Raw genomic sequence first — 7,764 nt, forward strand, 5'->3', positions numbered from 1 at the left:
GATATAAGTAATTAATCACATTACACACAAACGGATGCTTTCTTAATAGTAGTTATTAATTTTTACTGAAAAAAAAGTGTAGCCTAAAGCTTTTAAGCCGATACACTGATAAAATATTCACAGAATTTCTAACTCAGAACATTGCTCGTGGATTTCAGTCATTCCCTCAGATTTTATCTTTTTCGTTCATTTCATTTCTCCTAAAACGCCAATTTGGTGTTTGGCACCTTTCATGGCATTTTTTTTATCACCGAGAAATTTTTAGAAAAATGAAGGAAAGAGGAACTGGGGCCAGTACAGAAGCAGAGATCCTAGGTGAATGTCCAGTAAGGAGAACCAACAGAGGGCAGACCGCCTTTAGGCTGCATTTCAACGATGACTGGGCTATGTACTTGAGATGAATTGATACAAATACAATGAAACTAATATCCCATTGTTTACAAATTTAGTCGAGAGGAAAATAGAAAATACGTCTAAGAAATTGATTGAACGAATAATATATAATCTACCATCAACACTACAAAGTCATCTACTGAGACATTGTATTCTGAAGGCAGACCTTTTCACTGCGACTGGACGCATAACATCCTTAAAGGTCTTTAGAGATAGTGCATGTTCAGTTCCCCTCCAAAGTGGTGGGAACTAAGGAACTAATATATATATATATATATATATATATTCACTACCTATATCAACATACATTTCCTTTACTTCATCCTCCATATATATATATATATATATATATATATATATATATATATATATATATATATATATATATATATATATATATATATATATATATATATATATATATATATATATATATATATATAGGGTATAGGGGTAGGGGAAAGGTGGGGATATGGACCACTTTTTGTTGTCGTCCAAAATCTCCTATTTGAAAGGCAAAAATTCAACTTGATGACTATCAGAGCTATTGCAGAATTTATCATTCTAAAACACCGAGGCCAAGAAGAAGAAATGACAAATCGCTGAATTAATATGAAATTTTATTCATCCACATGTGAAAAAACGGGTTTTAGAAAATTAGGTGGCAACATGAAACCACTGTGGTTGTAATGTGAAACAAATCCCAAAAGACCAAAAAGCGTGACTTTTTTTTGAAGAGGAAATATTGTAAAACTTGAAATCTGTGTCATAAAACTAAGATGCTTAAATGAGAGAGTTAAGGGAAGTGTATCCGTATTCCAAAAGATCAAACAAAAAAGCTCATCAAACTCTTCTTCTTACAACCAACAGCTCGAGCTAGTAAAGTTCCCTTGGGCTTTCTGGTTAAAAGCTTATTCATGTGCCTACACATGAATTGGTCAGCCCCTGCCAGCCATATCTTCACTGAATGGATTGGGGATCCCATTTCTGTCTGCCAGCCGATAAATCATACGTCTTACATCATTACGCGCCAGTTCAAAGAATCTTTTTTTTTTTTCATTAACAGGCAATATTCCACCAGTTTCTTATCAATCTCTAGAGGAAAAGTGGGTTTTCTTCCTAACTTTTGGTTTGCCAAAACAATTGGATCAACACCATTCACATATTTTGCAACCTTTCTTGAAAGGGTAGCTTTGAGTACTTGGAAGCATCTTACAGCCACATCAAATGTTTTAGTTTTTCCTGAACTGCTCCGCTAGCATTTATCATGGCTTTTGGCAGACATCTCTGTCTCAATCCCTTTTATTTCTGGCCATAGTTTCTTCCTGAGCATTATGGCCAGTGAATGATATTCAACGTTGGTAATATGGAACATTATAGGGGCTTTTTTATATTATAGTACACAATTGGGGCAGTATAATGGGAACAGTTTTGGAGGTTATTAAATTAAACTCTGATTTTCCTTAACCTAATTTATTTCCTTAATATTACACTTATTTCCTACTTACTCTTAATATTTACCAAAACAATCTTCCTATACTTAAACTTAGCCTAACTTAATACTATAGATCACCAAAACCTATTCTTAGTTCCTTAACCTAACTTCTTCTAGTTTTTTGCCCAATAATTTTAAGAACCTAATCTAATTTTATTTCTTAATCCTCAAAATGGAAACACATCCAATGCTTGAAAGATCAATCTTCAAAGTCTACTTGGTATTGTCCAACAAAGATCATTTGAGAACCAAACATGCTTTTCTTTAAGTAGTATTCTGTACACAACTTCACTGTAACCTGATTCACACTGTGATTCCTCTCTCAATGTTTTTCGTTTCCTTGGAACAAATCTATAACAATCAGTTTATAGTGTCTTGTATTATCATTTTCTACTGCAAACTTGAATAAGTCAGCCTCTGGTTCACACAACTAATTTGTAAATAATACTTGCTGCAAAGCATGGCAAGCATTCAGGAGGGAAATAAAGGCCTTGTTTCCTTCACTGTTTCTCAACCAGGTTCTCTCAATCCAAGCACTATGGGCATTAAGGTGAAGGGGAGTCTACTCTACCCTACCACTCTCAAGCAAACTGCAAGTAAAAAGAAAAAAAACAACATGAAAACTTACATCAGACATTCATAACAAAAACACAAAATAAACATAATAAAAAACATCACAACAACAAAAACGGAACAATCAATTCACACAAACCGTCTTTCATCATACAAACCCAAATTCAACCTACCACAACATGGTACAATGTATTGGTTGTAATATGGAAAAAGGGGTTCCATAATACCACCCACCACCATTTATTACAAGACATAACCAAAATTCTAGGGAGAAAAATATTTTGCCGTCATTAACCATGTTATATCCACATTTCATCTTGGAACTAATGAATACATATTGCATCATATTTTTTGTTCATCAATGTTTATGCAAAACTAAAAGTTTAACTGACCACATAAAACTTTTGAGAATGAAAAAGTGAGCAAGAACCTGCCACCAATATATGCAAGATGTGACTGGCTGTGTAACACTCTTATGGCAATTGATGGAACTAGATGTTATGAGTTTTTTCAGTTACCAATGGATGGTAGTGCTTAAAAGCTGATAGAGGCAGTTTCATATTACATCTGTTCCATATTCCCACCTTTTCCCATATATTATATATATATATATATATATATATATATATATATATATATATATATATATATATATATATATATATATATATATATATATATCAGACATTAGGCTTAACAGGACATCATCATTCCCGACGTCACTTTAAGATGACAGCCATGTCAAAGGAGTGGTATGATGCCTGAATCAGCCGACTTTCTCACCCATTTTACACTCCTCTATCCTATCTGGTACTGCCATGAGTCCTCTGGTGGTTTTTAGGCCTATTGACGGAGTGTCACATGACCTGCAGCATCCGCCATTTTGTAAGGTGCTGCCCAGAGGGTATCCACCATTTGCCACCTCAGGTGCTTGACCCCTGAGCAGACCCTACTTGCTGGCCAACTCTCATAGCAGTCAGGCGTTTCTTGCCCCATGCTCTTACTGTGGAAGGATGCATACATGCCACAAGAATTCTACCATTGGGCTGAATGTCTCAAAGACCTCCCAAGATAAGTCTAAACAGTCTACGGGGCTAACGGCAACCTATTTTCTCGTCCTAATTCCTTAGTTCTTCAGTTTATCCAGAAACCTTCTCCCAACTCCGTAGCGTGATATTCACGTACCCTCTCTCTCATACAACACCCCAAGTCCCTCCTTGGATCCCATACAAACTCCTCTATGCCAAAGCCATCCATCGTTTTGCATGTATAATTTAATTCCAGATTAGAAAAAGTGCAATCTAAGTGATTTTTGATTGGCTGTGTCTGCCCTTGTCTGCCATGAATACATAGCGTAATCTTTAAGCATCGGGTGCAATATTTTAGTAAACTAGGATAGCTCAATTGTATTCACTTCGGGCCATAGTACATGCTAGTTCTATGTTTAATTCGACCCCTCTCTCTTTCAGAGGGATGCTTTTATCATGTGTGACATAGGACCATCTCAGCTCGTATTTCATTACTCATCTCTGCTCCACGTGTTGTGAGAAAAGCAATCTTTACCTGTATATGGCCCCACCAAATATTTATAATTTCTATTCATTTATTGCATCAACATGTGTGTCAGTTTTATTAGTGTTTTATGAGCTTTTGTTACTATTTGTTAGTGAATTGTTAATTGTTCACTGAGTGTAATTATGCCTTCAAGTAGATTAAGTTTACTTAGAATTTTATGTTGCTATTTCATCCTTTATGTTCATGGTGTTCCTTTTTGTCTTACTGGCAGCCATTTTATAGCACCCGTTGTCCTTAAGCAGGCTGTGACAGTAACAATATATATATATATATATATATATATATATATATATATATATATATATATATATATATATATATATATATGATTATTATCACTTTTGTACGTGATTCATTTATCACACATTACCACAGGTGAAAAATAAGAAACGGGGTGTAGGTCCTGATAGGTTTCGACTTTATTTCAAGCCATTGACGAAGGGCTGATACAGAGCATGAGAAGTCACAAATATATATACTACAAGAACAGTACTGACGAACATACACAACCGTTAGAGACTACATATCCCCACTCAGGCCGGTGTTGAGGTAGGAGTGGCCTTTAAAACTCATTTGGCTAAAAATCACAATATACTCTCAGGGTACATTGCTAATAAACAGACCATACGCCACCTCAGAGCCACACCTGACAGGTGTCACGGAGGCGGAGTTTGGAAACTCATTAACATTACTACCCTCGTACTGTGTTTACAAATATGATAATCCTATTTTCATACATCTCTACTGCCTACCTTAAAGTTTAAACAATTTACAAATTTCTTTTGATATTAAAGGATCAAGTTTATACATCCCTTGACTGATATTCATATTATGGTTGTAACTTTCTTTTATAAAGCTAGATTCAATGATGTTCCTTTCCAGTGCATTATTAGAATATACAATCCTTTTTGCCCCTTCCCAGTTGATAGCATGATTGTTCTCACTAACATGTATGTATGTATGTATGTATGTATGTATGTGTGCGCTTGTGTGTGTGTGAGTGTGTATGTCTGTGTGTTTTGGTGTGTATACAGAATAAGAGAGATCTTACTGATTTACTGTATAATGCAATAACGCATATCTAAGTATTCAGGCGCTCGCAATCGGTGGATTCTGCTACAGAGTGGTATATAACCATCGTGAAACGTATGTGTAATAGTTATATTAATAACTGAGATAGTGGCATTACTGAAGCATTCCGATGACGAAGTCCTAATTTTTGGCCTGAGAACTCTTATATTTGACAACGAGGACACTCACTTGTATTGTCACTGACTCGATGGAATCTAAGGAAGTTCTCAATTCATGCATGCAACGCACATCGCCCTCGTCATATGTCCAGAACAATATGTTCCACTTATTAGGTATTGCCACCTACATTTAATTATAATTAATGTAATAATGAGACAAACCTTACTACTTTATTCGTATTTATGTTCAAGTGACTTCTGCATCATCTTTAATGTAAACTATGTTGTCAAGTTAGTCCTTTGTGACAGCTATGAAAAACCATCATTGGTTACTAGTGTGTGTAGAGTTTGTCTGAAATGGAGTGAGTGAGAATGAAACCGTGGGAGATTCATTGGGAAACTTCCTGAGAGAATGGGCACTCATGCCTTAATTTTTTTTTTAAATAAACAATCTGAAATGTGAAGATAGTTTTCTGTTTCAAGAACTTCCTACGAAACTCACCTTAATACATATGGAGGTAAAAGGCCTGACTTTCCTGCTCCACCACTTGTTAACAAAACGGATTTCCCTTGTTGGGCCACAAGCAGGCTTTATGAATAGTTTCTGAGAAAAGACAGTGGAGGTTTTGCTTTTGCCGGAAATTCCGAGAGAGAGAGAGAGAGAGAGAGAGAGAGAGAGAGAGAGAGAGAGAGAGAGAGAGAGAGAGAGATCCTGATCTGTTGTGATGAGATTCATTAGTATCATAATGGTAATGATGATAGGTGTGTAGCATTATATTGACGACAATGATGATGCTATTGAGAGTGAACGAAATGAGTTTCTGGTCCCAAAGTAATATGACGACAATAATGATGATTTTATTATCTTTAACGAAGCTATCGTTGTTGATAACAATTTTATTCACTGATAATGCGCACACCAAAGATAACAAGAAATAAAAAGTTGAACCAACTAGAACCGATAACAATCGCTTCTCATTTGCAAAATATCTGCAAATGATGCATATTGAAAACATTCCACTCAGTATTTTCTCTAAGTGCTTGATCTTCCTATTACAATTACAGCCTGACAGAGAATGTTTAATCACAAGAGTACATCATGAGTTGCCTTATACGCGAGGGAATTATGGATGTTATTTCAGTTTAGGCAAACAGTCGATAATTACATATACGAGTACATCTGTTTCTATCAGTCTACATCTTTCTCTCGGTGTCAGTTCAAGAAAACTTGAAATCAATCAGCCAATTAATCTTATTACCATTTTCGATCGTTAGTGTTACTTTTCTGATTTAATAATAACAGGAAATTGTCGCATCCTCTTGGGTGAAAGGGACATACATACACACAGACATATACATATATTATATATTTACATATAATATGTATGTGTGTGTCTGTATGTGTGCGTATATAAATTTTTAATATACACATACAGAGAGAAAACACACACACACACACACACACACACACATATAATACACACATACACATATATATATATATATATATATATATATATATATATATATATATATATATATATATATATATATATATATATAATGTCTGTATGTGTGTGTATATCTGTGTATGTACAGTAAGTCCCTTTCGCCCAAGAGACGCGACAATTTCCGGTTATTATCAAACCAGAAGAGTAACACTAACAATCGAAATGTGTTGGGATGCCTAAGGTCGATTCACCGAGCTGAGCACAGTCCGACATGTGAGGTACGGTATTATACTGCCGCCCCGGGTAGTATCCAAACCTGGGAAGCATACGAACTCATTCGCCTAGTTACTATCATACACTACTGCAACTCTTAAGAAGTCGTTTTTACTTCGTAGCCGTCAGCTGATATATGTCATGTGGCGTACAGAAATATCTAATACGTTAATATCCAGATCTCTCATCTACCGCCTGTGTCATATTTTTAGTGACGAGTAGCAATGTCATCGCCTCTGTGACTTCCCTCTTCATGATTATTAACCTACTTTCTTCGCGTAACTACGGGCCAGTACCTTCCCTAGGTTATCAAGACTCCGAATGGAAGATGCTCTGTTTGTGTGTGTTTTTTTATGATTATAAATAGTTAGGTCACTGACCTTACATATTCGATATCATGATCTTCAGTCATTAAAATCGATGTTCCCATCTTATGAAATTAATCATTATTTAAAGAGTAGTTTTAAGACACCTGTTTTTGGAAATATACTGTATATAAAAAATAATAAACGTCCTGATTCATTTTTCTCTTTTTTCCCTTTGCTGCTGTCGAATTGCTTCAGTCCTTCATGCACTGTGGGTTTGACAGATATCCCTTAAGCCAGGTGGATTTGGTTATTTCTCATACAAGACTTGTCTTGTGCACTGATGAAAATATGATGGCATTTTAGACAAGCACACACACACGCTCGCACACACACACACGCACACACACAGCAATTTTGAAAGGGTTAAACAAAATGAAAGCAACTTCTATGAAAACAGTTTTATTTTCTCTTGGTGGCAAATAATAAAGATTGAAAGCGATGTCTAT

Source organism: Macrobrachium rosenbergii, chromosome 14, assembly GCF_040412425.1.
Source record: "Macrobrachium rosenbergii isolate ZJJX-2024 chromosome 14, ASM4041242v1, whole genome shotgun sequence".
In the NCBI taxonomy this organism is placed as follows: Eukaryota; Metazoa; Arthropoda; class Malacostraca; order Decapoda; family Palaemonidae; genus Macrobrachium; species Macrobrachium rosenbergii.